The sequence below is a fragment of the Ambystoma mexicanum genome, chromosome 6p, assembly GCF_040938575.1.
Source record: "Ambystoma mexicanum isolate Mex_15411 chromosome 6p, UKY_AmexF1_1, whole genome shotgun sequence".
In the NCBI taxonomy this organism is placed as follows: Eukaryota; Metazoa; Chordata; class Amphibia; order Caudata; family Ambystomatidae; genus Ambystoma; species Ambystoma mexicanum.
The window spans coordinates 1,311,642,279-1,311,667,940 of NC_090935.1; positions in this window are offsets into that span (position 1 = coordinate 1,311,642,279).

Sequence of the window (25,662 nt, forward strand, 5' to 3'; positions counted from 1 at the left end):
TAGCTGTGTCTGAGATGAGGCTGCTGCGAAGTATGACTAAGTGATACTACGGGTCATAGTGCAGAGTGCGAGAACACCAAAAGCTGCATCCCAGCAAGCTTCTCAGGCCTGGTGCTTCCGTGTCGGTCCGTGACATTCGCAATTGATTTGCTGCATGCCAAGCAGAAACCGGAAGTGCGGCAAGTCCTTTGGTACTGGCAGTCGTGTCTGCCTTCTAAAGACGGTGAATGTATCAGTGGGTACAGCTTGGCTGCCTCAGCCTTCCCATAAAATAGCGTGGACCTCCGCACGACAGCAGACGCAGTGCTACAAATGGCCGCCCCGTCTTCTCTGGCGAAATGGAAGACAGGTGCACCTAACAGAGAGATGATCATCCACAAAGTCCATAGTGTTGGATAACAATTCCACACTCTTTCATTTATAATAGCTCAAGTGTAAAGTGCTACAGTGAGCACTAGGTTTTCAATAAAGAGGACATTAAGTGGAGAAGCGATATTCAAGACTTTATGGTCTAGCACAACAATGTTGACAAATCTGCTCCTCTTCCTGGGCCCGGGGTCTGGGAGATGATGTTGGGAATACGTACTCACGTATGGTGCGTGCGCATTTGGGTGTACGGAAACACTGAAGGCCCACATCTTGGCTCAGCAAAACGTGGAAAGAAGGAAGCAATGAATAGCACAAGAATGCATAGATAAAAGAAAATCACTCTTTGTTTTGTCCATCAAGGTCCTGTCAGAAGAAGAGCACAGATGCGTAATGTTATCTATGCTTCAGCAAACCAACAGAGGTGATGGCTGGAAGGGTCAGAATGAATCTGAACCTCTGGCATTACTCTGGGCAAGCCTCCAGACCATCGTTCTTTGCCTGCCAAGCCATTCCACAAAGGGGAAAGGTTTTGCTTTAGTATCCGAAGTAGGTTGGGTATGCCCAAATGTGGGTCCAGAGCCTGCTGGCCCATGAGAGCCAAGCTACTCCTCACTGATGACACCCAATGAGGCTGACACATGTCTGGGGATGCTTATGGTCTTGGGCAGAAGAGATGTGTCCAAGCAGTTTGGGCTGGAGTGCCACTTTTCGGGTGGGACAAAGCCTGATTTGCATATGGTCTTTCCCCTTCTGTAATGGCTTGGCAGGCAAAGAACGATGGTCTGGAGGGTTGCCCAGAGCTCTGCCCATGGTTATGATTTATTTAAAACCTTCCAGTCATCACCCTTTTCTTTTCAATCAATATGTGCTTCAGCACTTGTAAAGCATGCTTCTAAAAATCGGCCTCTTGAATCATCACAGGTCTTCCCTGCACTCTCCTCCTCCCCGACTCTCGAGCTCAAAAGCAGCAGTTCCCAAGGCCTTCCACCTTCGTGTATGTCTTACAGGCTCAGAATTAGCCTATCAAGTGAAATGAAGAGGCTTCAGCTAACTGCATTCAAATCTGGTCTGCAATTAGTGTAAAAAAGTCAGGGAAATATTAACAGTACAAAATAAAGGTAATGCAACTCAGTTCCTTTCAGTTCCCACTCACTTTTACCTCTGCCCTAGCCTTTCCTTTGGTAATGGCTGACCGGATACATATATCCTCAAGCAGGTCCCGATCTTACCCTTGTCCGGAAATGGAGCAGAAAGCTGCCCAAGCACCTGCAAACCCTCTAAAGTCAAGGCACACCCATGGGGCTTGGGCGGGCACATGTTTATGAGCCTATTGCAATGCTTATAGAGTTGGTGGCTTTGTGTTACCATAGAGATGTCAATGATAGTGCAGTCCAGTGCCTTGAATCCTGCCTGTGGCCACCTGTAACAAGTGAGTTCTGCAGTTGCTGGTGGGTGGGTTGCTCATGTGCAATGCCATTCTGGGTTCCTGCATTATCTCGACTGCTGTGACCCAGCTTCCCAGCTTGCCTGCAGTCCCTCTTTCCAAGCGCCAGCCGTTGGGGTGCAAGAAGACAAAAGGTTGCGTCCCAGCTTTCTGCTCTCTTGCTATGGCCCTGCCCGCCACCATCCCCCATTACGGGAGAGGTCCTTACCGAGGACCGTGCCTCCATCATCTCCCAGTAAGGGAGGAGTCCTTACCAAGGACCGGGACTCCACCACCCTCCAGTAGGGGAGGAGTCCTTACCAAGGGCCAGGCCTCCACCATCCTCCAGTAAGGGAGGAGTCCTTACCAAGGGCCAGGCCTCCACCACCCTCCAGTAAGAGAGGAGTCCTTACCAAGGACCGGGCCTCCACCCTCTCCCAGTAAGAGAGGAGTTCTTACCAAGGATCGGGCCTCCACAATCCTCCAGTAAGGGAGGAGTCCTTACCAAGAACCGGGCCTCCACCATCTCCCAGTAAGGGAGGAGCCTTACCAAGGACCAGGACTCCACCATCCTCCAGTAAGGGAGGAGTCCTTACCAAGGGACAGGCCTCCACCACCCTCCAGTAAGGAAGAAGTCCTTACCAAGGACCGGGCCTCCACCCTCTCCCAGTAAGAGAGGAGTTCTTACCAAGGATCGGGCCTCCACAATCCTCCAGTAAGGGATGAGTCCTTACCAAGAACCGGGCCTCCACCATCTCCCAGTAAGGGAGGAGCCTTACCAAGGACCAGGACTCCACCATCCTCCAGTAAGGGAGGAGTCCTTACCAAGGACTGGGCCTCCACCATCTCCCAGTAAGGGAGTAGTCCTTACGAAGGACCGGGCCTCCACTATCTCCCAGTAAGGGAGCAGCCCTTACCATGGACCAGCCTCCATCATTCTCCAGTAAGTGAGGAGCCCATACCAAGGAGCAAGCCTCCACCATTCTCCAGTAAGGGAGGAGTCCTTACCAAGGACCGTGCCTCCACCATCCCCCAGTAAGGGAGGAGTCCTTACCAAGGACCGGGCTTCCACTATCTCCCAGTAAGGGAGCAGCCCGTACCAAGAACCGGCCTCCACCATTCTCCACTTAGGGAGAAGCCCTTACCAAGGAGCAGGCCTCCACCATTCTCCGGTAAGGGAGGAGTCCTTACCATGGACCGGACCTCCACCATCCTCCGGTAAGGGAGGAATCCTTACCCAGGACCGGGCCTCCAATGCAGCATTTTGGAGCTAAATGCTTACTGGCAGAGGGTGCTGGGCCTTCCCCTGTCTAGGTGCGAACCTCGCATGATTAAAGGGACCCTTTAAATACATACAAACACAAAGCATAACATAGTTGAGAATCCCACTGCGCTGCAAATGTATCACCTTCTGCGCTGCACATGTATGACCTTCGTACATATAAACATTTCAGCTGGCCTGGCTGGGATTCGAACACGGTACTGCAGGTTGCACACAGATTCCCAGATCTCTAGAACGAGCGAGTCAGGGGTTAAATCTCAACACAAAACAGTTCTGAATTGAGAGAAGACTCCAGGCAACAATCTGGAAACACTGCGTCATTGTTCTGATAACCATATGTGGATGTATATACACGGACATGCTTTTGATATATATAGGAGCAATATGGCAGGCCTACAGCGGATTGCCTCAGAGTTCAGTTCGGGCCAGTAATCATTACACACTAAGCCCTTTTAGAAGTACGGGATCGACCACGCGGGACTAGGCCCATGGGGCAGACTGCTGGGAACCTCCATGTTTCACCCTTTCTCTGGACCGGTCAGGCAGACAGAGATACATTTCCCAGAATGCTCTAGTTAGCAATGCTTTTCCGTCCCTTGAACCCCTGAGCTCCTACGGTTGAGGAGTTGTCTATTGGACATGTCAGTCAGCCACTGGCCAGCTGTAAGCAAGGCTAATGCCAAGGGACCCCTCATAGACTCGCCCCAGTGACAGAGCATGGGTGGTGAGCAGGCATACCCGCCTCTTCTCACAGGCATTGCTGGTTCATTGCTCGGGAGGGGTTAGGGTCTCGAACTCATGCCCTCTCACTTTTCCATGCACATCCCCAGTCTCCCCAGTGCAGTGCTATTTTGGGGTTCTGTGTTCTGCCACTGTCCCAACCTTGGGGTGCACATCTAATAGCATCACCTGCCATCTGACATCATAGTGCTTACACAGACGGAGTTCCCTAGACCAGCTCTTAGTACTCCTGTTTCCACATCCTCAGAGTGTCGAAGTCAGAGGTTCTGTGCTGGAGGCTCCCACGCACCACATTTCGGTGATATGACTATTCTCCCTCTCAGGAGGCTTGGTGTGGCACCACTGACTTGTGGGTATTAAAAACGTGTTACACATGTTTATCAACTCAGTATAAATCTAATTCTGATCGCCCCCCATGGAGTCGAATACCATTTTATTAAGTTATATTTTTTCACATCCTCTCATTGCAAAGGACACTGATCACCACCCAAGGGTCCTGGAGCAAAAACGAAGACTCTCTCTCCCTGCTAGACCAATGGACCTGTAGCAGCTTCCTGGATCTGTCAAAGTTCACCTTGGACATTTTGATTGGCTCCCATGGGCTCATGGGACTATCTGCTTCCCCCCTTATTTAGCGTTAATGGGGCATGTAACCTGCGGGCCTGGGGTCATGTGCCAAAAGCAGCAAAGATTAGCTTGGCCTCTTGGGGTCCGAATGGGCTCAACACCAGTTCCTCTACACAACACAGGACATCCAAGCCCTCTAGTGCCTTCCAGAGAAGGAAGAGGAAAGGGCTGGATCCCATGGCATCTGCTACTCTGCTCCTCCTTGGCACTGGTGAGCACCACACCCCTGTGGCTTTCTCTGCCAGCTTGCCAAGATGTGGTTCTCGTCCTTTGCTATTCTCCTGTCCCCAGGCTCCTGCCTTTGTTCAATCTAACCACCCTTTTCCTATCCAGATCCTGAGGACTCCATGCATCTGCCTGCATGGACCTCCCACTTCTGTCGTACTTCATCCAGCCCATCCCGTTCTTCCTCACTTCTCCATCATGACCCTCTGGTCACTCACCCTACACCCGCTGGAACTTCATCTACTGCTTTTCTCACCACCAAAGAGCATCCTCTCATCCTCCAATGAATGGACTAGCTCTGGGCCTCAGAAATGCCTATTCCCTGTGTAACAACATCTTTCTTACTGACCACTTTGTTTCCAAACACACCCATCTTACTCTGACCCCCCCTCACATGCCACTGTCGCTCAGTGAAGCATGGATCCCTCCCCTCACATGCCACTGTCGCTCAGTGAAGCATGGATCACCCCCGACCCCCCTCACATGCTACTGACTCTCCTCTAGGTTAAGAAAGGTGCTGGCGCGTGCTCCATGATAAGTTAAGTCACACAGCTGTTCAAAATCTGGCCTCAGCTCCTCTTGCTATCATCCTCCTCCATTGCCCCCCTGAAAACATCAACCTCTTCTACATGATCCTGGCCTCCTCCTCTAATCTCTTCCCACCGACACCCCAGTCATACCCATGGAGGTCTGAAAACTCCCCTTGTTATCAAAGGCCAACAAACTCCAGATGGACTCCACCCTCTCTGACCTTTTGTGTTGCCATACATAACCGTCTGACCCACTCGCATTGACTCTCATTCCCTCATCTTCCTTTCTTCCGTACTCAGTTATTCGCCCCCCCCCTCTATTGACCCCTCACACTCTGGTCACTCTCTTCTGCATTTCAATATCACAGAAAACACCCCCATAATCCATCTCCTTCTAAAATCCCTGCATGAAAACAACAAATGAAACCTGACTTAAGCCCACTACCTAGTCAAAGCAAGGGCTTTCCTTCCCGCTCCTACTCCGCCTCTTGCTGTCTCCATTGAATTGGCATTTCTTGAGTTCAAACTGGCACTGGTGTGACCCTTTCTTTTCATTTGACTGAATGGTGCTACCTGTATTTAAGCACATGAGGTGGGTTATGGGCTAGCCTGGGCCCCAAAAGTTATCTTGTCAAGGCCTGCAAACTCCAGCTGAACAACCCCGTGCGGTCACATGGTAGTCTAGGACTTTGCATGGCATATAGTGCTTTCACCAGTACAGTTGGGTGAACAGGCAACTGTGCGATGTGAGCCACTAGCAGGCCTCTCACTCATGCTTATAGTTCTAATAAGAAATTATATGTCAGCACATATTTCTAAACTGTTTAATAATAAACACCACAAATAATGGCCACAAAGGAACTAAGTAAACACTGTTTAGTTCTCCACTGTTGGTCATATAGTTTGTTTTACTCCAGAGTTATGCTTGTTATTCCCTATATTATGGCTTTCACCCTCACTGTGAGGGAGGACATGGCCTTTAACAGCCCACTAGCCCATGTAGGCCCGAGCAAAGCGAGGCGAGGGCTGTGGGCTGTTAACGGCCTTGTCTGCCCCCCACAGCGGGGAGAAAGCCATTTGCACTCCGGGTTTATCCAGGGTGACAAATTGTTTCTTTTTTTTCCGGGAAACAGGTTACCCAAGCAACGCCAAACTCTCGGGGGAAAAACCAAAAGAGATGGCCGCTGCCATCGGGACAAGGGACTGAGAGGCTCCCTGTTGCCTCCCCACATTCGACTAAAAAAGAAAGATGGTGCCACCCGGGCATGGGCCATGGGTGGCTGGAAAAAGCGAGTGGAGATTGTGTATTCTCACCCCTTGTTCCAGCCACCTGATTGGCTCAGGGCCCTCCCCAGAGTGCAATTATTCGTTAAAGGCTACATGGGTCTCTCGGGGAGTTCTGTGGTTTACATCTTACACATAGTCACACCTGTTAAACTTTACATATGTTCCCTGTGGGGGTTTTCAGTTCAACACACACACATAACTCATAGGTGTGAGGAGTTCCAATTTAAATATTCTTTATCTTGATTTGTGATTAGAGTTCAAGGTTTGAGAAGAAACCCAGCTTTGTTGCTAGACATCTACATGAGCCCGACAGACTGATTGCACACGGTGCTCTCTCAGCCACGTTCAAAACCATGAAGGATCTGCTCTGACTGGCCTTGAGAAAATTAGTTTTAGGCACTGCCTCATTCAGGCATCTGGGGGAGAGATGGAGTAGACTGGCCTAGGAAATCACCTGCTTGTTTATTTACATGTTAATGCTCAGTCATTAGTCCAGTCTCGGTTCATGACTTTGCTGGTTGCTAGAGCTCCTAAAGAGGCTTGGGTAAGACTAACCCCTCACCATTTCTCTCTCTCATGTGGTGTTGGGTGTCCTGACCCACGTTTAAGCTATCATGCTGCAACATTTGGTGCTGTGGGCTTAGAAAATTCAAGATGGCGGAAAACCCACATGTGCGCTGAAATCCAGGAAAGCTGCGCAGTTTGTGCGCACACTAAAATGGTTGCCTCACTTGCCACCCACCATTGCGAGAATGAAAGGCTGGGTTGCCATGAGGGAAATGGGTTGCCAAAGGAAAAACAGTAGCGCCGGTTAGCTTCAAAGCGCTTTAAAACCACCATTGGACTACCCGCACAGTAGTCTGAAACCATTGGGAGTGGCAATGCTGATTGCCAAAAGCAAACCCATAACTGTTGGGAATTCATTTTCTTAAATCCCAAAAATGGGTGCAGTACCAGTACTCACCACTATCCAAAAGCCGGCAGTTTAAAACCACCCTGTGTTTCTCTGAAGGCAGGCTCAAACTGTCTATTTTAAACATTGCAACACATATAAAAACTCACTGGACACCAGCAGACATTTGGTAGAATGGAGTGTTGTGTGCCTACAAAATCTGGGAAATGAAGAGCCCAAAACAATGCTTATAACAAAACTGCTATGGAGTCAGCAGTTTAAGTTGCACTGGATTGAAAGACACTAAAAAAAAAAAAAATCTAAATGTTTAAATTGACTGAGTGACCTACTTTTGAGTGTCACATAGGTTGCAATTGTTTAAATGTCATAGTTTTGCACTTAGAATCAGCATTCTAGCTGCATGTGTAAAATTGCAAGTTAATTTAAAAAGCAACAAATAACATGACAGTAGCTGAAAGTCTGGCTTAAGGAACTTGATTCTGCCTGGCAACTACCCCCATCAGGAGTGAAATTTGAGTCACCACTGTGTTCCCAGGCCAACCTTCCTCTTGCTGCCCACACTAAGGATATGCCATCTATCTGATAATTGAATTATCTGTGCTCCGCAAGAGAGTGAACAAAGCCCTCTTCACTCAGGCAAAGGTTTTTACTACGCAGTCGTAAAATGTAGCTTCCTCTTGGCAGGAGCTGGGAGGGGCACTGCCTGTGAGAGCAAGCTGGCTTGGCAGAAACTGGAAAGACTGGTTTCTATACCATGTGACCTGGGAAACCACACCCCTTTGGAGCCAGAACATAACTTTAAAAAGATGAATAACTCATAGAGCGGACATGTGAAAATTTTATAAATGATACCATAATTCTTGTGATTTTTCTGCCCACATTTTAAGAGGTTTTTCGACCCGGTGGCATGTTCAGGGGGGTTTTAGCGGAAAAATGGATATTACTCTAAATGTATGCATGTTAAAAATCTGAAACTTCATCAGTTAATGTCCCTACTCCCTGCACACATGTATGTAAAGTTGGGTCAATGTCAGAAATTGCAAAATCAGTTAAAAAGTGAAATATGTGCCATTTCTGAATGCAAGCTCCCAGGAAGAGCAGAGTTTGAACAGGGTATACCTCCTGTAATGCATGATGGGTGCATATGATTTTAAAACAATATGTACCTCTGCAAATATGTATTTGTTTCAAATCTAGATTTGTGTGTAAGTTGACAGGAGGAGTGGACTTTCTGCAGGCTGTAAAATGACATCACGCTGACTCACAGTTCATTCCCCAATCAAATGATAAATGGAAGTTTGACCAATCAGAAGCTGAGAGAGAGGTAGGGTCAGTGATGCTAGAACACACCCACATTCTAAACACATAAAAGCAGACACATAAGGACAGATAGGGACCTTCCAAATCCATCTGCAGCGGGACGCTCTGCCGGAAAAATCCATACTTACCTCCATCAACCTCCAGAAAGCCAAACTAGAGACTTCAATCTATCCAGAACTAAGAGACCAGACCAGAGAGAAAGCAGTGCTGTACCCAGAGAGACCCAGACCAGCAGAGAGAGCTGACCCAGATCACTGTGAAGTGCAGAGGCCAGACCAGACCAGACCAGAGTCCAGTCCAAAACCCTGACCAGATCCATGGCGAGGCCCATTTAATTCAAGAATATAGTGTGAGTACCCAGCAGAACTGTGTAGAACCAATCTCTTAGTTTAAATTCATCTAATTCAATCTATTTAACCTAAGTAGAACTGCCTCCTAGCTGTCACCTGTCATTTCTAGTTGCAAGCTGCACTTGTCATTTTGAGCTTTTGAAATTTGCAAACCCAAAAACGACCTTTATTAAATCGCTCATATCTCCGCGACCGTTTGGGCTGGAGACTTGCAGTAACTTTCCTCTGATAGCTTAGAATCGTAGCTTTGAATCGCACCAAGAACCGCATTCCTACCCCTTATAGTTTTATCGCAATCGCGGAACACGCATCCGCGAATTTTACCGCGATTTGCAATTTCTTCACATGTAAAAACTGCTGCTGTTTGCTTTCCATTTGCCAGAAATTCGTTTAACCTGCTAACTATCCCTGCATCATTGCTAGGGTGAGTCTGGACTAATATTAACTAGATACCACTCACCCTGAACCTCTGAAAGGGAATTAAAAAGCATTTCCAGCATATTTCTCATCCATTGCTAGCACATATCAAAGCATTTGGGCCTGTGTTTTCAAAACTCCTATCTGTGTTTTAAACTTCTGTTGTCTAAGCTTGCTGGGGTGAACTGATTACATTGATTGCATTTTTGAGAACTGCGTGCTTTCCTCCCATTCCCTTGCATTGCATAAAGAGGGGGGGAGTGGATTGCCAGAGAAAAGTGATTACATTGTTTGGTTGAAATCATATTGAGTATTTTCTGTACTGCATTCATTGAATATTGCATCCACCGGAGCTTACATAAAGCATTTTCTACCACATTATAATTTTGTTCCTATTTACCAGTGTGCTATCTTATCCATTTCATGTCAACTCATTAGTGATTATAAAGAAGTGTGCTAGTGTCCGATTCTCCATTGTTAATCTTTAACATATCAGATTAAGGGTGATATTCAAGTATTAATTTATTATAAAGTGTGATATATCTATTTTAAATTATCAAATAAACCTTTTAAACTTGCAAAACAGAACTACTTCTTGGCTCAGTGGGGTCAGGGGGATTCCAAGAGAGGGGTGTTATATAGGGGTAGTCATCCAGAACGCATGAACTGGACCTAAAGATATATCAATAAGGGTTTTCATTCGGTATTCTAGACTAGGCGTTAACTTAGCTGTAGTGCTGAATTGAATCCTCTTACAAATTGGGGGCTCGAGCCGAGACGTTGGGTTAGATTTACCACTTGTGCAGCTTAATACAGTGTGCTAACTGACGGGATACATACATCCGGTCGGATCACCACGCTGCATTACGCTGTGAAGCATTCCTCAAAAGGGACACTCCAAGAAAAGTTCTGTTCTGCAAAAATAAAATACAAACTTCTGTAAGTCAGGACAGAGACCAGTCTCTAGAATGACGACCTTAGTAGACATGAAAATAGCCAGAGAGCACCTCTTGCACAAGCTATTTGTGAGAGGTGAATGGACCGGACAGGGCCAGGATGCGTGGTTGCAGGCCATCACACAACAGGTCACTGAAACAGGGTCAGATATATATAGAGATCAGGGTCCCTTACATGTGGCCCTGAGTGAACTATATATGGCTCCTGGGGGGGCGTGGCTTGGAAGCCATGTGAGAGGACGCGCTCTTGGGAGAGCTCCCGGAGATCCTACATCCATCCTGTGCAATAGTGCATTGGCACTAACTCCCGCAGGCCAGAAACGAGAGTACCTGTCCATGAATGTGAGCTGCACAACTATGGAAGAGCTGAAACCTCCACAAGCCCGGCAACGGTAGATAAATGCCATCGAAGTTCCTGGAGTCGCGGACCGGACGGAGTGAAAATGGCGGCCACACCGGACAATGGAGGGGACACAAACGCGTTGAAAGGAACACCCTTGCGGTGATCGGCGGCGACGTGGGCGGTGCAGGCCGTGGAGATACAGATAAGCCTTTGGGAGAGCGTCAGCGCGTCTCTGTGGGCACCGATGACCTAACGCGGGCCTGGGAAACGGTCGGCGACGGTCGGCGGTCGGCACTAGGACCCGCCTGAGCTGACTGGTGCAACGGACTTCGTGCTTTGGCCCTGACCTTTGGGGGATACTCGGATAGTGGCTGATCCTACGACGGGGTCGCGTGTACGGGCCCACGGCTTACAGCGGCTGTGGAATGGCGAATAAGGCCATCAGACAGAAAGCAAAACAGCCCACATTGGACGAGTTTACCAAGACACCGACGGGCCCAGAGAGTGCTCGGACCAAGGAGAAGCCACCCATGGCCGCGGCTAGCCCAAACCAGGACGTGCTGGCTGCTCTCGCTGAACTGAAAGCGGACTTGAAAAGCGCTTGGGAGGCCAAGCTTGAAATGGTGGTGGCGGACCTGAAAACAGCGCTCGACCTCAAAGTCGGAGAAGTTCGGGAGGAGGTGAACCTACTTCGACAGGATGTGAAGGCCCTATCGGAGCGCACAGAGAGTCTGGAAAAGGAGGGCAGCGCCAACACGGCAGATTGTGCCTCACACAAGGCCGACCTGCATATTTTGGAACAGAAAGTACGCAACTTGGAGAACAGGGCCGAAGAAGCGGAGGGGCGCGCCCGAAGGAACAATATCCGTGTTGTGGGCATCCCGGAAGGATTGGAGGGTCATAACCCCACGGACTTCATTGAAAATATGTTGCTCCAAGAGATCACCGGGGGTGCGCTGTCGCAGGGTTTTGCGGTGGAGCGAGCACATAGAGCATTGGCTAGGAGGCCTCCACCGGGCGGTCCGCCCAGGCCAATGATAGCCAAAATCCTTAACTACCGTGACCGGGAAAGGATTTTAGAGCATTTTCGTAAAGGAGGAACCATCAAAAGGGGGGAGGCCACTATAACGGCCTACCCAGACTACACCATGATGGTGCAGAGGAGTCGGATGAACTTCGGGGCGGTCAAGAGAAGATTGAGAGAGGCAGGGAAGAAATATATGCTCCTCTACCCGGCCAAATTAAAGGTGATCCACAATAATAGATCCCTGTTTTTTGAGTCACCGGAGGAAGCCATGGGTTGGCTGGACATGCAGGGCAGCCCCCAGGAGTCGGAGGTCCGGGCGGATGAAGGTGGCAATGAGAGATAAGTGCTCTACGACGAGAGAGGGTGTTGCCGGAGACTATGGGACTTGACTATAGTTATTGCTATGGCCTGGGGAGGTCGGGCCTGGAACTGGATGTTAAATGCACTGTTTGCACTGTAATTGTTGTCGTACATGGGAGCCTTTCAGGGCTGGTCCATTCACCCCCGTTTAGTATTTCTTAGTTAAGTGGCCGCTAGGGCGACTTTACCCTACTGGGCTCTGTGTGTAACAGCCGGAACTAGATGTGGGGGGGCCTGAGTTCCCGGGATGGAGCTGGGCAACAGTTGGGGAGGGAGTTGGGGGGGAGGGGATGGGCAGGAGGAATGGGGGGTGTGGGGGCAGTTGGGGTGTACATAGTGTTGGGAGGTTTGAACGGGATCGCGAGCCCTGAGGGAAGATTTTGGATGAGACTTCTGGATAGCATGAACGAGCAGGGATGGTCGGGGGGGAGAGTGCAAGATATCAGTACATCATGGGGGAGCTAAAATTGTTGACATGGAACGTCAGGGGCCTCAATAGCTATCTTAAACGGAACAAAGTTATGTTGTACTTGAGGCGACAAAAGATAGACGTCGCATTACTGCAAGAGACGCATTTGACCCGAGACAAATTAGAGCTGGTGAAGAAAAAGTGGGGTGGAACGGTGGTAGGATCCGCGTACTCAGCTTATGCTAGAGGCGTGCTGATCTGGGTGGCGCCGCATGTCCCGTTTCAACTGCAGCAGGAACGTGTGGATACTGAGGGGCGTCTGGCTATGGTGAGAGGGGTAGTCGAGAACAGAGAGATGTGTGTAGTGAACACGTATGCCCCGAACCAGGGCACGGCAGAGTACTTCCGGACCATGAGTACCAACTTGAGTTGGTGTGTGGGGAGTGCGGTGTTCTGGGGAGGGGATTTTAACTGTGTGTTGGACCCGGGGATGGACAGATCCGACGATAAGGTGATTAGGCCCGCCCCGGCAGCCCGGGTGCTGCGGACGCTGCTGCGGGACTTTGAGCTCGATGACGTGTGGAGGACCAAGCACCCCAATGAGAGACAGTACTCGCATTACTCGGCCCCGCAGCGGTTGCACACTAGGCTAGACTATATTTTTGCCACGTCGGACGTCTTGGGGGATGTGTCTAGTGCGGAATACAGAGCGAGGGTCCTCTCGGACCACTCACCTATGGTGGTGGGATGGCAATATGGCCGCCCCAGAGCGCGGATCCCGACGTGGCGCCTGCGCGCAGAGGCGCTTAAAGACCAGGCTTTTAGGGAAGACATGCGGGAGGAAATAGTTAGCTACTTCGATACCAACACTGGCAGCGTTGACTCGGCGGGAACTCTGTGGGAGGCCTTTAAGGTTGTGGTACGAGGGGTGGCGATTGCTAAATCGAAAGGTTTGCAGAATGGGGCCCTGGTCGATTTACAGAAGGTGGAGAGAGAGCTGGAAAAGGTGCTGAAGAGCGAGCATATAGATAACAAACTGGTGCTTAAACTGCAGCAGCAGTGTACAGAACATTGGGGGAGGCTCTGTAATCTAAATTACAAAAAGTATATTGAAAGGCAACATGCGGGAGGAGATAAAACGGGTCGTCTTTTGGCATGGTTATATAAAAGAGAAACCCCGAGGCCCCCGATTAGGACAATAACTAGAGAGGATGGGGAGCAGATAAATACCCAGGAGGGTGTCAATGAGGAATTCGTAAATTACTATAAAGCATTGTATGGGGATCCGGGTGGCGGCGACCGGGAGGAAATGTTGGAGACCCTGCAAGATATCGGGCTGCCCAGGATAAGCACGGAGGAAAGAGAGGAACTAGATGCCCCAATAACACTAGGGGAGTTGGAGGCGGTCGTCCGGCAGCTACCCACTAGCCACCCCAGGAACGGACGGCCTGCCCAGTGAATTTTATAAAACTTTTGGAGCGGAGGTACTCCCCCCGATGCTTGATATGCTTAATGAGGCGTTCGAGAAGGGGAGGTTGCCGGAATCGCTCAGGGAAGCGATTATTATACCGCTCCCTAAGCCTAATAAACCCGGGCATAGTTGTGGGTCGTACAGACCAATATCTATGCTGAATCAGGACAGCAAAATACTAACGGCTGTCCTGGCCAACAGACTGCGGAGGGTGATAGGCAAACTGGTACACCCGGACCAAACGGGATATGTCCCGGGGAGAAACATTGCCCAAAACCATAGACGACTCCACCGGGTGATTGAAATGGGATCTAACAGTGATGGGGAAATGGCGATAGTGTCGTTGGACGCTGTTAAAGCCTTCGACTCGGTTAATTGGAAGTGGCTGCTGGCGGCCCTGAGAGAATACGGACTGGGACCAGGATATATTAGATGGGCGGAGCTGCTGTACAGCGCTCCGCTGGCTAGAGTTCGGACGGGCATGATTATATCCGAGAGATGGCAGCTTAGTAGAGGCACTAGACAGGGGTGTCCTTGGTCCCCGATGTTGTATATCTTGGCCCTGGAGCCTCTGGCACTGTACTTGCGGCAGCAGTATGATATCGTGGGCATTGAGGTGGGGGGAGAAAACCATCTGATATCCCTGTATGCGGATGACTTGTTATTGTACTTGAGTCAGCCGGAGGAGAATTTACAATATATCCTGGACGTGATGGGGAGATATGCGAGGTTGTCGGGCATAGCGGTCAACCCCCAGAAATCGTACATTTTCCCGTTGGGCTGCTATAGGGGTGTTCCCACGGAGCGGCTGCCGGTGCTCCAGGTGCCCTGGTCAGTCAATACATTCCGTTACCTGGGAATAGATATCTACCACACGGTGGAGGAAGAATACAAGCGCAACACAGAGATGGCTGTTGAGAAGATACGCGCATGTATGAGCTTTTGGCAGAAGTTGCCCCTAGCGATGATGGGGCGTGGGGCGATGATCAAGATGGTAGTTCTGCCTAGGCTGCTACATTACTTTAGCAACATCCCATACATGATCCCTAAGGGTTTCTTCACTAAAATAAATGGGGTTTGCAGAGAGTTTCTGTGGCATGGTACTCGTAACAGAGTAGCGCTCTGGAAGTTACAGAACTTTCATGAAAAGGGGGGAGTCAAACTCCCAAACTTTGAGGCGTACTACATAGCGAGCCAACTACAGTTTGTGTCTAAATGGCTGTCCGACGAAGAGACCCCAGAACTCAGACTATTCGGGCAAGATTGTGCCCCATTTTTCTTAAAGGAGGTCATTTGGTTGCCCGAGGCTGTCACGAGAAGGTACCCGGCGATGGTGAAGCTGGGGTGGAAGGTGTGGAGACGGGCATGTATAATGATGGGTGACCCACTTCCGTGTTCTCCGCAAATTCCACTGGCTGCCCTGGCGGGGGTGGATGGACAGCTGAGAGAGATTATAAGGACCTACTGGGAATCGGTGGGGTTGGTGACATTGGGTGATGTGTGGAAGGAGGGTGCTATTAAGGGGTTTGTGGAACTTAGCGAGGAGATTGGATTGCACGAAGGCCAATATGTTACATACCATAGATTGGGGAAGAAAATTCGGGAACTGTGGCCTGAGAATATCATGGCAGACGAATCGGAGGTTACGATGGCGGGGATATATGATACAACGGAAGGGGGACATGAAATTTCTAGGCTGTATGAGATGGTGATGTCGAAAGTTGGGAAGGAACTGACATGCCTACGATTGGAATGGGAGAGTGAGGTGGGGATCGAAATGGGAGATGGGATGTGGGAACGGGCTTTGGGGTACCACAGGAAAGTGTCTCGAAATGCCAGACTGCAGCAAATACAACTGTACGTCACGCACAGAGCGTACATGACCCCTCTGAGGATATCCAAATTTTGGAATGCAGGCAGACAGGCGTGCCCCAAATGCGACGAAGAAAATGCGGACATGACGCATATGTTTTGGGCGTGCCCAGTGATTGAGGGGTTCTGGAGGGAGGCGGCGCGCAAGCTGAGAGAGAGAGGGGTCACGTTTGCCATAGACACCGCCTGGGCATGCCTTCTGGGTGGGTTTCCCAGACCTCGGCAGCAGAAACATGTAAGCAAACTGAAAGACTTAGCGTATGTGCTGGCCAAACGACGAATAGCCATGGGCTGGAAAAAATGTAGCAAGCCACGGGTTGAGGTGTGGTGGAATGACCTACAGAAATGGGCGGAGGCTGAGACAGCGGTGTGGCAAGAGGCGAGTTGTATGTCTTGGGAGGAGGAACTGGGCTCTTTGATGGCATGGAAGACATTGATATCCTGCATATTCGGGACAGGGGTTTCGGGAGATCCAGATGATGACGATGCTCGCTCATGTGCAACAGAAGCGGAACAAGACATGGAAAATGGCTCGCGAGGGGGGAGGGATCAGGGGAGTAGTGCGCACTAATGGTTAAATGTTTATTGGAATATTGTTTATTGCACTGCTGTTTGGTTTGTATCGTTGTTTGTGTTGAAAAATCAATAAAAATCTATTAAAAAAAAAAAAACTATATATGGCTCCTAAAGCCAAAGATGAACACAATAGGATTGCCAGGGTAGCGGCGTATTTATATTTACATATGGGAGCCGTGCAGGACAAATGTGCTGAAGGCCAAGATCTGGCGAGTAGGCAACTGCTGGCATTACAGAAGGTCCAATCTGACCTGGTCTCTTCTGAGCAGAGGCTGCAGAGGAGCCAGGAGTCAGAAAATGACAGCAGACTGTACATCACTAAAATGAAGGAGGATATGGATGTGCTGCAAAAGGAAAAGTCAGAACAGGATACCAGATTTCTGGCCCTGCAGAAGGAGCACCAAGACAGTTTGGACTCCTTACTGCAGAGCCAGAAAAAGCTGGAGCAACAATTAGACTTTAACAGGGCATGCACGGAGCAGGTAGCCACCCTGCAAAGTCATCTAGATAGAGTGAAGGTAGAGAGCAACAAGCTGATCTTGAAAGACCTGGATACCCAGGCAGAGTTTGATGAGGAGCGCCAAAAAGCTGGTGCCCTTCAACGGCAAAGGGACGACCTGGCGGCACAAATGCAGGCTCTTAGTCAGGAAAGAGACGCCTTAGGCCAGGAAGTCTGCCATTTAAAAAGAAAAATGGAAGAAAATCACCTGGCCCACCAGGGACTGGGTGATCTCCAAAAAGAACACCAGAACTTGTTAGAGCACACCAGGAGGGTGGAGGATGCTCTAGCAAGAAAGGAGCAGGCCAATAGGGACACAGCTCAGGAGGTAACCCTCCTGCAGCAAAGACTGGCCCAGTTCTCCAGGACCAACCAGGAAGCACAGAGGGAAAACGAGGCCCTCTGTGAACACAATGATAGGCTCCAACAACAGGTAGCGATGCAGGAGAGACTGATAGAGTCGAGTAAGGCCTTAACAGAGGAACTGAAAGCACAAATGCAGGCTCTTGCATTGCAACAGGGAGCAGGGGCGGATAGAGATGAGGTCCGCTGGGAAAGAGAGACTCCTGACCATAACCGCAGGAGCCCTAACACCAGGGGCCTTCATCTTCCCCAGTCCCTGGACTCTACCACCCCCATGTCCCCTGGCGCACATGAGCACAGGGCCACAGGGATGGCAGATTACTATCCAGCTAAGAGTATGGGGCTCATAGGCCAGTACCACTCAGGAATGGAGGGGTGGGCATCCGGGTATGGGCACCCAAGTACAGTACAGTTCAATGGGGAACCCCAGGAGAGTAGGCCCATTAAGGGCATCCTGAAAACCTCTGCCCAGTTAGGTCAGTGGAGGGGGTACCCATCAAATCCTGGCAGCAAGGAGGAATCTGAAGACTCCTCTGAACTGCGCAGGACACAGGAGACCAGGTCCCCACATTCTGCCAGCCATTCCCAGGCTCGCAGAATCCGGGAAAACCTGGAAGAACAGACGGGAACCTCTGGGAGCAGTGCCTCTGAGTCCGAGGAAGAATGGACAAGGGTTACCCGAACCAAAAAGGCCAATAAGGCAAAAAGGGCCTTGCTTAAGGACCCCTTAAAGCAGATTAAGGCGATCAGGAGCGTCATCACGCCTTACCATAAGAACGCTAAGTATTCTGTTTGGGAGCACTTAGAGTTGTTTGAACAAATGATGGAGACTTTCCATTTGAAGGACAGCCAAAGCTGCATTCAATATGTAAAGTGGACCTTCTCCCCGGAATACTCCAGTTTCTTTGCGGGGCTGGAGGACCAAAATCATTTAAGATGGTCCACCTATAAGGCGGCCATCCTGAAACATTTTTCTGTTCACAGAAATCCTCAAGAGGCTCGCAAGGCAGCCTACAATTTGCAATGTGGGGAGGATCAGGCCCCACAAGAATTTGTGCAGGAGTTAAAGCGTGCTTTTGCACAGACCACAAGAAGGGTGCGCACAGATAGTAGAGAGTTTATAAATACGTTTTTCCATGCCTTGCCCAAATACATCATGACCCAGCTCGTGAGGGATTTTCATGAGAAAAGATCTTTAGACTGGGTCATTGAACAGGCTACCCGGATCTATGAGGTGCAGAAGCCCATAGAAAATAAAAGCAATGCCCAGAAAAACCCCAAAGCCAACAGCACCCCTGCTGCTGCCAAGGTGGCAGAGGTAAAGGTCACCCCCGTTTTAGATTTGGAGATGGGGGGGCCTAAAAACCTGCCTGCACCTAATAATGCTAGGCCCAGGAGGTCCTCGGGTCAGTCACAGACAGGGAGCCAAGGAGGCAGCCCCACAAATGGGGTCCCTCGCTCTCCTGATTATGTAAGTCCCCGTTACAAGGGAAATCGACCCATCCTGGGTTATGTGTGGAGTCCTCCAGCCCAAGGGGGGGGATCCAGACAAGCACCTAACCCAGGGAACTTCCCTCCAAACTTCCCACAGGAGGGCAGAAATTTACCAAACCCTGGGCAGAACTTTTTCCCCAGATATCCACCCGACTTTCAGCCCCAAAACCATCCATCCTTCTTTCCCCAATTCCCTGAGCCCAGACCACTGAATCCGGGAGAGGGGAGGCCAAGGGTGGAGGGGTACCCAAATCTTCCCAACCCAGGGTATTACCAGAGGAGGGACAGCTACCCTTCCCGGGATCAGCCCAGGGGAGAAAACAGGGCCCCGTATCAGCCTGAGCGGGTTTCCCAGTTAGAGCGCCAGGTTCAAAACATGGCGCGGGACCTGGGTCACATACTGAGGGCTCAGCAGAACCCTCAGATGGGCGTGCCGGCGCAGAACGCACCCAACTCTGGACCTGGTGCTCCAGAACAATGACGGGGGCAGCACCCCGATAACTCACCGGTTCCCAGGGAGGAGGCACAAAGGGAAGGGGGGTGTAAAGCCTTGGAGGAAGCTTCCTTCCTCACTTGTAAACAGCCCCTGGAAACCCAGGAACCGGAAACAAAATCTCTGGCCCCTGAAAGTCTGCCTCCTAAGGAGCAGAGGGGGGGTAGGAGAAACAAAAGACCCAAACAGACTCAGTTTGAGGAGGAGGTACAGATCTTCCAATTTGAGGGAGAGGGATCCTCAGAGGATCCTGGGAAAAGGATCTTCTCCTTCAGAGAGGGGGGAACTCCTCCCAAAGAAAAATGGGTCCCTAGGGATGCAAATCCAGACTGGGGAGATGTGGAGACTGAGCTACCGCCGCCCACCATCTCATCCCAGAACCAACCGCAAGAAAATCCCCTGGTTCAAACCCATCCTGGGGACTGCCTCCAAAAAGGGGGGGGCAGCCCAGAACCGGAACCAGGGGAACCCACAATGGCTCTGATCTCCAGTTGCCAACTTTTTCTTTCAGATTCCCAAGACTCTCCACAGAATTCTGCCCAAATCTCTTCGCTATCGATGTCCAAAACCAGAAAGTTAGCCCACCAGTTGTCCAAAAACGTGCATTATCTGTGCCCCCTTGAGGAGAAGGAGGGAAGATATTATGCCCCGGTACAAGTACAGGGGCAGGGTACAATCTCGGCACTGGTGGACACTGGATCTCAAGCTACCCTTCTGTCCAGAAGGGCCTTTGACGAACTGAATGCAGGAAGGGGAGAGAATTACCAAATTCCTCTCACCTCACTTCCTGGACAACTGCAGAACTTTGACGGGAAGGAAATTCCCATTGAGGGGACTGCAGATTTGGACATTAAAATTGGGCGACATAAGTTGAAACACCCGGTCATAGTTGTGACCCCAGAGGGCACCCCTTGTTTACTAGGGAATGACCTCCTGAGAAGGTTGTCACCCCTAATAGATTGCGTAAACAAGGTCCTCTGGACCCAGACTAGCCGACCAATAAAATTAAAACAGAGTGTCAACCATGTTAGTTTAAACGGCACATGCCACATGGTTGAACAAAAATCTGACCAAGTAGAATTTCACTTCCAGAATAGCCAAATTCCAGACGTGACAGTAATAGCAGTAGGACAAGAGACTGGTGATGGGGGGTCCTCTCTATTTCTGAAAATCAACCTTCCTTCCAGTCTAAAGTGGTATTCCACGCTGGAAGGAAACACTTTGAAATTCTATACCAATCCACAATCTGAAACTCCCACTCCTACAGTCCAGAAAGATGTGAAATCAGCTCAGAGCCTGGCTGATATTCAGCAAATTGGAGAGCAGTTGTTCATCCCTGTTCAGTTAAATGATGGGAAGGACTCTGTTCTCGCTCGAGTGTGTGTGAACAACGGTAAGAGCTTCATCAGCGAAGCCATGTTCCGCCAACTCCCAAAAGATCCAGCCATTCCCACCTTCAAACTGATAGACAAATGGGAAATGGACCTGGAAGCACCTAATTCCAAACATCTCCTGCCAAGCAGGTGTATGCTCAAAATCTCCATTGGCAACAAGAGCATAGTCCACAATTGTTGGGTCGTGCGAGACGTCCCTGCCGCCTTTTACTTAGGCAGTGACATTCTCAATCGCTTTGCCATTAGTTTGGACCTAATAAACTTCAAAGCTTGGTCCCGATTAGCGGATAATCCCATGGGCTTTGATGATCCAGAAAAAGCATTTAGGTCAGCTCAATTACTACCTTATGCAGTTGAAATTCAGATTAAAGAGGAAGTCACCATCCCAGAAAGGACCCGACAATTCTCCCTGGAAGTGAAAGTTAAAAGGGGACAAGAGTTGAAAAACCCTGATGCTTACATACATCTAAATGCTTCTCTCCAACAGCAAGGGTTGGGGGTAAACCCAACACCATTAGTCAACATAGAACATGACACCATTCCAATAGAGGTGGATAACAGCGACTTAAAGAGTATTACTCTAGCCGCAGGCACCATTATTGGAATGGCGGTTGATGACCGACATTTTTCCATCGACTTAGTAAATGAACTGTTAGGACCAATCCCCAAGGACTGTTTTGACAGTGACAGTGATGACAATACAACACCAGACAGGATCTTTACCCGGCATGGGGGGAACTTCCTGGTGTACACTTCCTGCCCCTATGGTAAGGAAGATGTGACTTGTGACTTCAGGAGGGATGAGGTGATTTTCCAGGTCCATGAGGGCTGCCTTTCCCACCTGAAGCCTCCGGTCCAAATCAGCACTCTAACCAGGGACTTCTCCACCCAGCTGGAGGAGGCCGCTGAAATAGCCAAACCAGAAGTCTTTCCAGGCTTCAGGCAGATGGTGGAAGAGAGAGTCAACCTAGCTGATGCCTGTGTGACTCTGGAACAAAAGCAAAAGTTGAAACAAGTTTTCTTGGATTTCCAAGATCTCTTTGCGGTAGACTCATATGACTGTGGTCGCACTGACATCCACACAACAACAATCCCCACGGACCCTGGCATGACTCCTGTGTTTGTGAAGCAATATTGCTTGCCTCTCGCATCAATGGAGTCCCTTACTGAAATAATTAAGAACCTTGAGTCCCGGGGAATAATCCGTCCAGTCCACAGCACCTTCAATAATCCGGTGCTGGGAATATTGAAGCCAAACGGCCAGTGGAGTCTCTGTGCTGACCTTAGGGAGCTCAACAAACGGGTCCATACTTCCCGATGGCCTCTGCCCTACATTGACCAAGGGCTGGCCCAGATTCAGGGGTCACAGGTATTCACTGCAATAGACCTGACCAATGGATACTGGACCGTGCCTGTCAGCAGGGAGGACCAATACAAACTGGCTTTTACCTTTGGGGGCCAGCAGTACACATGGACCCGGACTCCCTTCGGATACCTCAACTCCGGCAATGAGTTCAATATTTTCCTACATAAGGCCATGCCCGACTTGGGTGCAAGGGGTAACCTGGCTTATGTAGATGATGTCCTCATCAAGAGCTCAACTGTTGAGGAACACAGAGCGGAGATCCGTTATGTTCTGACACAGTTGAGGGCCGCCGGAGCAAAACTTTCCTTTCAGAAAGCACAGTGGTGTAGAACCCGTGTTAATTTCTTGGGGCATGAGATTACTCCTCAGGGTCTTTGTCCCCAGGAAAAGAAAGTGGAAGCACTTCAGAAACTGAAAGACCCCACAACCCTGCGGGAACTAAGGAGCCTCCTTGGACTGACTAATTACAGCAGAAAGTTCATTGAGGGCTACGCAGAGATCACCAGACCCCTGATTCATCTCCTGAAGGGGGGGTCAAGTGGGAATGGGGTCCAGAACAAGCCGAGGCAGTAAAACAACTCAAGAGAAGCCTCTCACAAGCGCCTTGCCTAGCTTACCCTGTCAGAAACAAGGAGTTCTTCCTGGAGACAGGGTTCTCTAATACGTGCTTGACGGCAGTATTATACCAAAAGCATGACAAGGTCAATAAAGTAATCTCCTATGCGAGCAAAACTTTATCCTCTGTGGAGGAAAAATTCAACGATTGTGAGAAGGCACTCCTGGCAACGGTGTGGGCATTGAAGAATTACCGCCCGTTTATCCAGGGGGAACACATCATAGTGGAGACTCCACACCAGCCTCTGCAATATCTCCAAAGTGACAGAATCCGGGCCGGAAATGTGAGTAATTCCCGAATTACTTCCTGGATTCTGTCAATGCAAGGCTTTCCTGTGGAGGTCAGATATGGCCAAAACAAGAAGAGTCCCCTCGCGCAAGGTCTGGCTGACTTGCATGATTGTGCCAGAGAAAACTGTCTCGAGGACGAAAGTCTAAAAATAAAGGACAACATGGAGGCATACCTTAATTCCCCACACAAAGTCTTTGAAGAGGACAAGTGTGAGGGAATGCCCACTGTGTATGTGGATGGATGCTCTTACCATGTTGACAACAACGGGGAGAAAGAACTAGTGGCCGGCGTAGGGAATGCATGGGTGAATGAGTCCCCAGAACCCTCCGCCGGATACAAAATTGGTCCCCGAAGTAGTCAGGTGGCAGAATTGATGGCTATGCATCAAGCCATCCTCACTGCTGTCCAGCATCAACTCCACGAACTGGTCATAATCACAGATTCGGATTATGTACGGAACGGGTTCGTGGAGCACCTGGTTAATTGGAAAACCAGAGGCATGTTATGTGCTAACAACAAACCCTTGAAACATGGGAAGTTGATCCAAAACATTGATGATCTGGTCACCTCGAATGAGATGACCATCTATTGGAAGAAGATCAAGGGTCATTCCAAAGTAGAGGGACCAGACAAAACTGGAAATGACTTAGCTGATCAGCTGGCCAAAACCGGGGCCATCCAAGGGGATCTAATTGAGATTGAGTCCCTGTTGGGGGAAATCCAGGTCACTGCCATCACTAGGTCCCAGACAAATGCTCACAACGACCTTTCAATTGCACAATGGAGTAAGGAGACCCCTGATGCTGATTTGATTACTGCTCAGATGGGGGATCCAATAATTGGTAAATTTTACCAGCACCTTGAGGACCCTGAGAACTTTCCCCTGACGGATACCGATTACATTGGGAAAGAGGACCTAAGAGTGTTGATGAAATGTCCAAAAATGTTCCGGATCCAAGACGGTTTGCTGGTAAGGAAATCCAAAGCTGGCCACGATCAGTGGGTGGTACCTACCTCATTCCGAAGCCTGATGTTAAGTCACGCCCATGATGCGGCCACTGCCGGTCACAGGGGGTTTCACACAACATTGGAAATCTTAAGAGAGGTTGCATACTGGCCACACATGGGCCAGGACCTCAACCAATATTTGAAGGGTTGTCTTGTGTGTGCACACTTTCAGCCGACATCCCTCACACACCGGGCGCCTTTACAAAAGAGGGGAACGACACTGCCATGGTCAGATTTACAAATCGACTTTGTAGGCCCTGTGATTCGCTCGGCTAGGGGGAATAAGTACATGTTGACTGTGACATGCTTGTTTACCAAGTGGGTGGAATGTCTCCCAGCCCCAAATTGCAAGGCAGAAACTGCAGCTGCCTTGATGATTAACCACATCTTTTCCCGTTTTGGTCTACCTCAAAGGATTGAGTCAGACAGAGGTAGCCACTTCACCAGTGAAGTAATGACAAAGATGTGGGAGATACTGGGGGTCAAGAGAAAGCTGCATATTGCTTATAGACCAGCTTCTTCTGGGGCAGTAGAGAGATATAACCGGACAATTGTGAGCATATTAAAGAAGTTTGTGGCAGATTCTGGGCCAAGTTGGGATATCCGATTACCTCTGGTCCTAATGGCTATCAGATCTACCCCTTCATCTGCAACCAAAATGTCACCATTTGAGTTGATGACTGGGCGCAAGATGGTGCTTCCTCAGCATTTGCTCTACAGGACCCAAGAGCAGACACTGATAAATGCCTCCACTACTCATGAGTATGTAGAGAATTTAAGGAAACACCTCCAACATGCTTTTGCTTATGCTCAGCGGAATCTAGAAAGATCAGCTGATAGCATGAAGACCCACTATGACCTGAAAACTTCCAGGAAGGAATATCAGGTGGGGGACCAGGTCTATCTATACAACTTCCAAAGGAACCAGGCCAAGCAGCGCAAATTTTTGCCTACATGGAAAGGACCATTTGAGATCATCGACAAGATCTCCCCTGTGGCCTACAAAATCCACATCCCCAAAGGCGGTTCGGCAGAGGGGGAAGACAAGTGGGTACACATAAACCAGTTGAAGTGTTGCCATCCCAGGCACACTCTGCAACAACTGGAGGAATCCTCTGGAATCCTAGCGGGTACTGTCTCAGACTAATTCAGTTCCAATCATAGAACATACCACATCTAGTCTCTAACATACTGTGATTTGCATGAAACTGTCTCTTAGTTATACTGTTTTTTTTTATCAAAGTAAGAATGTAATGTTTCGTCATGATGAAATGCATATGCTGTCCCACCATCTCAACAGTGGTGGAAAAACGTCTATGAGTAGGTATTGCCGCTCTTCCTTTGTTGTCCTAGGAGAAAGAAGACCTTGAGACTGGCCAAGGAGGATGATCCGGAGACCGGGAACGAAGATCCAATGGGCCCAGTGGACCGCCCAATACTCCATCAGGACTGGCGAGGAGAACCGATCGATCAGTACCGGATGGAGAAGAAGATGCTGAACTGTGCCATCTACAGAAGAGGAAGAAGATTATGCGGACAGACCGGTGCGTGGGTCAAAACCCATGGGCACGCGACTCCCCATCGACTCAAATTCAAAGTGCAGTCGCGTGGGGGGGGCTTGTTGGGTGTCCTGACCCACG